This window comes from Arachis duranensis, chromosome 9 (genome assembly GCF_000817695.3).
Source record: "Arachis duranensis cultivar V14167 chromosome 9, aradu.V14167.gnm2.J7QH, whole genome shotgun sequence".
NCBI classification, from domain to species: Eukaryota; Viridiplantae; Streptophyta; class Magnoliopsida; order Fabales; family Fabaceae; genus Arachis; species Arachis duranensis.
In genome coordinates, this window is record NC_029780.3 from 111,067,367 (window position 1) to 111,076,149 (window position 8,783).

Here is an 8,783-nt window from a genome sequence, read left to right on the forward strand (position 1 = left end):
GCCTTTGACTTATGAAGATTTACCTTTAAACCTGACGCTCTAGAAAACAAGTCCAAACAATGCATGACCTCTATTACTTGAGCTTTTGATGCCTTACAGAAAAGCAAAAGATCATCTGCAAACATCAAATGAGAGAGTCGTGGTCCGTTCCTAGAAACCGCAACTGGGTTCCACAAACCTTGGGAAACTCTATGAGAGATAAAGCAAGCAAGCATTTCCATACAGAGTACAAATAGATAAGGAGACATAGGATCTCCTTGCCTCAACCCTCTCTTTGGATTGAAATTTTGGAGCCTGTTCCCATTCCACAAAACTGCCAATGAAGAGGAAGTCACACAATTCAATATAAGATTAATGGTAGCCTTTGGAATCCCAAACCGGACCAAAGTAGCCTCCAAAAAATGCCAGTCTACCCTGTCATAAGCTTTTTCCAAATCAATCTTGAATGCCATGGTCCCTTTTCGAGACTTGGTGTTCCTCATGAAGTGCATAATCTCCTGAGCAATGATAATATTCTCTGTGGTTCCTCTTCCTGGAATGAACCCTCCTTGCATAGGACCAATGATCTCCGACAGGAAAGGTCTGAACCTGTTAACTAGAACCTTTGTGACAATTTTATAAATTACATTACATAAGCTAATAGGCCGAAACTCCCGTAAGGAAGAGGGAACTTCCACTTTAGGAATTAGAACAATTAGAGTATCGAAAATAGCCGCATTCATTGGCTCACCCTCAAAAGCTCGCTTGACCAGTCCACACACATCGTTGCTAAGAGAGTCCCAGAACTCTTTGTAGAAAATTGCTAAGAGTTGGTTAATGTTACTTAAAACCTAAAAGTTTATTCTGTGTATTTTTCATAAAAAAAATAGTTGAACGATTTGCATAAGGTCATTTTTATCTATAAGAGAATTATTCACCGTGATCTCAAATCTAATAATACTCTTTTGGACACATAATAGAACCCTAAAATTGGGTTAGCTTCTGTTTAATTCACACAAATCAAACTGTTTGATATCAGATTTATGCTTGGCAACCAGTCCTTCTATCTGCCAGTTCCCATGCAGCCTGCTTTTTTGATGGAGAATAATAAATGCTCATCAAATATCCAATTTTCAGAGTGGCGTTATGGGGAAACAGCATCAATTGAGCTCAAAGTTAACTCCATTGAAGCATCAACAAATGAGGCCTTAATCAGTAGCATACATCCTCGTTAGATATGAATCATATGATTCAGTCTGGCCCATCACATGCAAGAACAACTAAATATATCAAACAATAAGGAGTAATGCTATATATCTAAGTCTTTTTATGAATTAAATTTAATAAAATTAAATAATATTGAGAATAATATTAGTCATAATAATTTTTGTTATGTTAGACGAATTTGATTGGATTTAGTTAATAAAAAAACTTAAATATATAACATTATTTAATAATAATGTAGTTGTGATTTCTTTTATTTTCTTGGTCAAACTTGCCCTCTCCTTCCGGGGTTGCACTTGCCACGAGGTTATTGTTTTAACTTTTAACCAACTTGCATCATGCGGCTTATTTCATCCCTTTCTTAGAGTTTTCCTTTTCATATCAATAATTCAATTAATTTAATTCCACTTTCCATTGAACCATCTCAATATATCTTCACTTCCTTTGATTTTCTCAAGCTTTCCACAGTGGATGCTACTTAAATTAATAATAATAATAATAATAATTATTATTATTATTATTATTATTATTGGAAATTTCATTGCTGTTTCAAAGAACAAGTAGACAGAAAGTTGATATTATAAATGAAAAAGAAGGGAACCTCTATTCCTTCAATTTTCCATTTGTTTCATGAAGGTCATAAACGATGGCTGCCATGACCATAGCTTCTGAAAACTTGCTCTTACTTCTTTCTGTCCTTGTCATCTTCACGTCTCTAGCCACCTCCCAACCAGATTTTGTACACTATCTCTGTAAAGACAACAATGGTAACAACACAGCTAACAGTACCTACAGTTCAAACCTCAATACCCTTTTGTCCAACCTCTCTTCTATCATTGGAACCAGCAACAACTACCAATTCTACAATGTCTCCAATGGCAAAAGCACAGACAAAGTTAACCTGATCTGGATGTGCAGAGGAGATGTTACTAAAGACCATTGCCTTAGCTGTTTGAACGATTCAAGAATCCTTCTGCCAAATGTTTGTCCAAACCAGAAGGAGGCAACAGGGTGGTATGATTACTGCATGTTGCGCTACTCGAACCGGTCCATATTTGGGATCATGGACTCCAATTGGTGGGCGATACATAACAACATGCATGTAAATAATGTGAATGAGTTCAACCAAGTTACTGCAGATTTGATGCAAAGTCTAAGAAGCAAAGCTGCTGCAATTTCTGGTGATTCTCAGGTCAAGTTTGCTGCAGGAAATGCCAGCGTAGCGGCGGGATTTGAACACGTGTATGCTCATGTACAGTGCACTAATGATCTGTCTGAGCTAGAATGCAATGATTGCTTGGCTGAAAGAATCTCCACCATCCCAGATTGCTGTAATGGAACCGTACGTGTAAGAATTTTTACCCCCAGTTGTAATCTTAGATATGACACAACGCCTTACTTTGATTCTCTAAGCGTTCTGTCACCTCCATCATCTCTTTCTCCTGCTCCATCATCCACTACTGCCACTGCTACGCTCAAACAAGGTTTTTAGATTTATTTTTAGTTACATGAAATGTAATAGAATGCCTCATTTAGTGTTAGATATCTATCTATTTATGTGACTCTAGTTAAAAGTTGTGTTAGATATATAACAATCAACTATGCTAAGTATATACCAAAATCAGCCACTAAAATTAGCCACTAGTATAAAATATATGTTAGAATACAAATACACATTGAAAATAAATTAAACTACATATGTATTTATACACAAATATGATTTTAGTGTACAAATAGCCTTTTTGTTTAACTCATGTGTTTCTATCTAACCGCTTGAACTTTTTTAAATAAATGCTTTCATAATACATTGGATTTTGCAGGAAAGAGCAACTCATCATCAACAACTGTGATTGCCATAGTTGTGCCGATCGTCTCCCTTATTATTCTGCTGCTCATAACCTTTGTCTGCATCTATTTCAGAAGGAAGAAGAAACCAACCAAGTATTTTGAAAGTAAGTCTAAATAATAATAAGTGGTGCCTACAATGTGGTATTGAATTGTTCACTACTTAACCTCATCAACAATATATAGACAAGAAACTAACAATACTTGAATTCGCCTAATTGATTAGATTTTTTCATTCTCATAATTCTTCTTACTATTCTTACCCAGCTCAAGGTGAATCAGAAGCTGACTATGAAATTGAACCTATTGAGACATTACAATTCGACTTTCAAACCATCATGGACGCTACAAATAACTTCTCAGTTGCAAATAAGCTGGAGAAGGTGGATTTGGAATTGTCTACAAGGTAGATAAAGCTCAGGTTGAGCTTAGTTATAGCCTCTATCAAAACAAATAGTACTATGTTTTACAAAAACTCTTGTATATTTTCAGGGTAGACTACCAAATGGCGAAGAGGTTGCTATCAAAAGATTGTCAAGGAATTCTGAACAAGGAGATATAGAATTCAAGAATGAGCTGCTATTGGTAGCAAAGCTTCAACATCGAAATTTAGCAAGGCTACTTGGCTTTTGTTTGGAAATAGGAGAGAGGATACTGGTCTACGAGTTTCTTCCCAATAAAAGCCTTGATTACTTCATATTTGGTAACTTAGAATTTCCTCTTGGCTACTCTGCGTTTCTGTTACTTTCATATCTCTTAAAAGAATAAAGAAATATTATCAACATTATTGAAATATTATGTAGATCCAGTGAAGCGTTTACTTTTGGATTGGGAAGTACGCTATAAGATTATAGAAGGAATCGCTCGAGGTCTTCTTTATCTACACGAGGATTCTCAATTGCGTATTATCCATCGTGATCTAAAAGCAAGTAACATACTCTTAGATGAGAAAATGAATGCAAAGATATCAGATTTTGGTATGGCAAGGTTGTTTATTGAGAATCAAACTCGAGGAAGCACACTTAGAGTGGTTGGAACCCAGTAAGTACTATGATATACCTAAGAGCAAATAAATTTTCCTAATTACTATATACCCTCAGCAACAAGAGTAAAAGAAAATTTTATGCTATCTCAATCTAACTGGGTTTATAATTGTGTTGACATACAGTGGATATATGGCACCCGAATATGCATTGCATGGACATTTTTCAATAAAATCAGATGTTTTTAGTTTCGGTGTACTGCTTCTTGAGATAGTGAGCGGACACAAAAATGGAGACATTCATAATGACGAGTACGTAGAACATCTAATAAGCTTTGTAAGACTCCTATCTTTTAAGTAACAATTTCTTAACTTTAAAATAGTCCATAATATTTTACATTTGAAGAAAAGATAAAAGAAAAATAAATAACCTTGTTTCTATTGTCTAAAACCTTGCAGACTTGGAAAAAATGGATGGAAGGATCTGACTCAGTCTCAGATATTGTAGATCAAACATTTTATAGTAGTAGATTCAGAAATGAAATAACGAGATGCATCCATATTGGATTGTTATGTGTTCAAGAAAATGTAGCTGATAGACCAACCATGGCTACGGTTGTAATGATGCTTAATAGTGAATCCGTCATTCTTCCCATCCCTTCAAAAGCAGCATATGTTACTATGAATAATGCCGGAGATTTATCGAATGGAAGAAGATTAGGTGAATCAGGAAACTATGCTCTGCAAACATCATCAGGAGCAAATGAGGCTTCGATCACTGATCCTCATCCTCGTTAGATTCTCTACGTTGGGTCCTGTTTTGTGTTCTTCCGAACTCAATATTACTTTTTATTTGTTTCATGTTCTGTTACTCGGAGGTTGTGGCTCTGGTCTGGTGACTGTTGTCTCTATTTCTTGTAATGCAAGTTTTGAATTCAATAATTTTGGTTAATGTAGTAACAAAAAAAAGAAAGAGTAGCACGTGGGGGCACATGCCCCATTTAATCTCCTTTTTTCTGTTCCTGAACTCTCTCGAGCTCCCTATCCTTCTTTATCTCTCGTTTCTTTTTTTCATTCTTTCATACAAGAAACAACAAACTCTCTCCTTCCCTTCATCTTCTCTTCTATCCTATGTTGATATCTTCTTCATTTCAAAAATTTTTATTTCAACTACAACACACTAAATTTCATTTTATCCTTCTATTTTATCTCCATTTTAATACATCATTTATAACCAAAGAAAAATTTTAATTTTCACAATCCTAAATAAAAGAGTTCATCTTAATGAGTAAATGAAGCATTCAATTTTTGAATTTCAGTTATTATTGAGACTTTTAACTCTTTGACTCAATAATTAGCTATATCTCTAATTTTTGTCATCTCTATACATGTGAATATAGCAAAATTCGAATTAGGGTTATTAAGATTAGAAAATTTGGGACTTTTATCAAAGTGAATAAGATTATGTTAATTGACAACATTAATAACTTACAAATATCATTATTGTCATATTTCTAGAGTTGTAGAGTTATTGGACATCATTTGGTAGCTTGTTGACGTGCTTAGAGTTGCTTCCAGTTTCTTAGAATCAAGTTGTGAGTGGATATTATGTCTATATTTGTTTTTAAGTATACTATTATTACTATTTAAATTAAATCATTATTTTTAGCATTTAAAATTATTTTATTGTTGTGATTTTGAATAATTGAAATGATATCGATTTCTGAAAAACTCATAATTTTATAAAAATACACACGGAACGATATTTATATATTCTCTACATACTTATTTTCTTATTTGTATTTGTTAAACTTTAATTAAATTTTTTTATATGCATTCTTATATATACTCTATTTTTATGAAATTTAGTAATATGTTACAAGTATTAGAAATTGTTATATGTGATTTGGTTTGGATTGGTTTGGGAGACTCTAACTAGAAAATTGTAGTTAACGGCGGTTATGACGTTAAACTAGATGCATCTGGCTCAAACCTTAGTTAGTAGGGGCATTGCTAGCCTAACGTGTAGGCCACACGTTGAATCTGTTATACCGTACGGGCACACTAGAGAAAATGGCTACCCTTAGAGGTGGAGCCGCCCCAAGTGTGTAATATTTGATTTGATTTGACTTTTGGAATGAGAACTCCCATTCCAGTTCATTCCGCTTAATTATTTATCTATTGTTTACATAATTGATTAATATGATTTCCTCATCGTTGGAAAGAAATATAATTTTCATGGTAAAACTTGTATGGTCTCGTGTCGGTTATAGATATAATGTTTGTTCACTGAGTTGCAAAACTCATCCTATTATATTCCTAAGTTTTTCAGATACAAGTGTCATTTCAGGTTCCATTCTACCTGCCCCTCAGTAGATCTTAGTTATTCCGGTGAGTCTTTCTTCTTTTCAAGGGTTAAAAAATTATGTAACGGAACCTTTACTCAAAATCTAGATTATATCAATACTTCATATGCCACAGGCAGGATTCTTGTGTGGGTTATGTTATTTTAAATCTTGAACTGTTTAGATAGTAATTATAATTTGGTTATGTAAGACTTATGGATTTAACTATATACTCTAGTTATCAACTTGATATATATATGATGCGTATTTTGGATATATTTGGTTGTGGATATGATTGGAATATGTTGTTGTTGTCGTTTATGAAAATAGATGTTTATTATTGATACAAGGAATTAATATTTATGTTGGTAAGGTCCTAGAAATAGAGAAAATTCTGTCTATTTTTCTGAAAATTTGGTCGTTTGGCTTGCTGAAGGACTTGTCCCTTGAGTGCCAGTCATAGCTTGGTTTGGGCCATGACAGTTAACTCATACTCATTTCATTTTATTCCTTTTTCTGCATACTTCATACAACGTTGGAGATATGGTTAGTCTTAAACTTACTGTGAATTGATTTTATTATCACACGTTCGCTCATCCATTGGGGTGACAATTGGTAGGATATGGTAGGTTTTGATCCAACTTTAATTCTATCCGGAGGTTGAAATTTTTATATAAACTCAACCATATCCTACCCGAGTTAAAAATATCCCAACCCTAACCCTATCCGTTCTTAACCCGGGGTACCCGACCCTACCCGCGGGTTATAAAAAAGATGCAACATTATTATATAACTTGCTGATAATTTAAAATATAAATAACTTTTATGTAAGAAAAACGTATTAAATTATCAATTAATGATCTTCTCTTAGTATGTCATGCTCCAAAATACGCCATGACCGGCTCTCAGAAAAATAATCCCATAGTAAGTCTAACAGACTCAAATATAAGTTGAATAAGAAATTACAAATAGTTTACAAATTTTAAAATAAATAGTTATATATTTTAACAAAAATTAAAATAATTAAGAATGGTTGAATCCTGTTTGTGACATATGGAGCATATATATCTAGGAACTCAATAAAGAATAAATACTCATTGCAGATTATTACTCTTGAATAGAAAGTCTTACACAGTCAAGTATTTGTTCCTAAAAATATTTTAAAAAATGGGGTGAGTTTTGTGTAAAACCCGATCAAACCGTAATTAATTAAATAATAAATTAAATAGGAGCAAATATGGTTAAAAAATTTAGCAATCAGAATTTGATAATTTAAATATGATATTTGGATTCAGTGAATATTTCTGAGTCAAAAAACATAATTTTCTGCGTAAAAATGCGCACTGAAAATTTGACCAGCAGTACCGGCTGAGATCTGTCTGGTACTGCAGCTGAGAAAATTAATTATAAGTGAATAAGGTTAAGAAATAACAATTTATAATTTGGGAAAATAGAAATATTTAAAATACAATTTAAAACTCTAATCATAGAAGTTTTGATCCAATATTAGGCCAACGAACTAAATCAAGTGATTCAGGCCCAAGTGGGCCCAAGACCCAACATATATAAACCTTAATTATGAGCATTTCAGCTCATAAACCCTAAAAATGAGAGGGAGGGGCGGATAAAGAGAAAAGGAGAAGAAAACCTAGCTTTGCAAACTTCAAATCACTATAACTTTCTCTCTGGAGCTCCGATTGACGAGCCATTTGTGGCTATGTATCACTCTTCTCGTCCTCTACAATTCTATCTAAGTTTTTATGGTGAGTATTTTATTGTCTTCTGCTTAGTTTTTGTTTTTCCCTTTAAATTTGAATTTGATTTGGATTTTGAGAAAATCTTGTGATTTTTGTTGTTTAGGGATGCTCTAGTATGAGTCATTGGTGATGTTCATCACAAAACTCAGTGGGTTGAGAGTTTTTGGATGAGATTTTGGTGTCCTTGGAAACTTGAATTGGCTTGTGAAACTCTTGGATGAGCTTGAAGGTGGATATTCAATTGTGGGTGTCCTTGTGAAAGAGGCTCAAGTGTGGATGTGAACCACCATCAACAATGTACGTTTTAAGTACTGTGTGGTGTAATGTAAATTTCTAGGTTAGATGCCCCTAAGATTAGTTTTGGATTGTGTACTTGGATTGGATTGGATATGTGTAGATGACATGTTGTGGTAATTGACGATTGAAATATAAATTGTGTGTTGGTGTAAGTTGATGTGTTGTTGGAATTGGTATTAGGTAGTGAATTATGTGATTATGAGCTATATATATGTTAAATAGATGAATACTGGACCAGAGGCCGTGTGATTTGGGCCGAAGGCCAGAAGAGGTAAAAACGATAAGTTGATGAGTGTATTGTGTCATTGATGTTTCAAATTGAATGGAATTGTGATTGTTATTTATTTGGTTACA

General features: G+C 33.7%; 1 pseudogene; it reads left to right on the top strand.

Moving 5' to 3' along the window:
• The first annotated feature begins 1,840 nt into the window (after positions 1-1,840).
• Positions 1,841-4,993, top strand: LOC107467136 (cysteine-rich receptor-like protein kinase 44; annotated as a pseudogene).
• Positions 4,994-8,783: the final 3,790 nt, after the last annotated feature.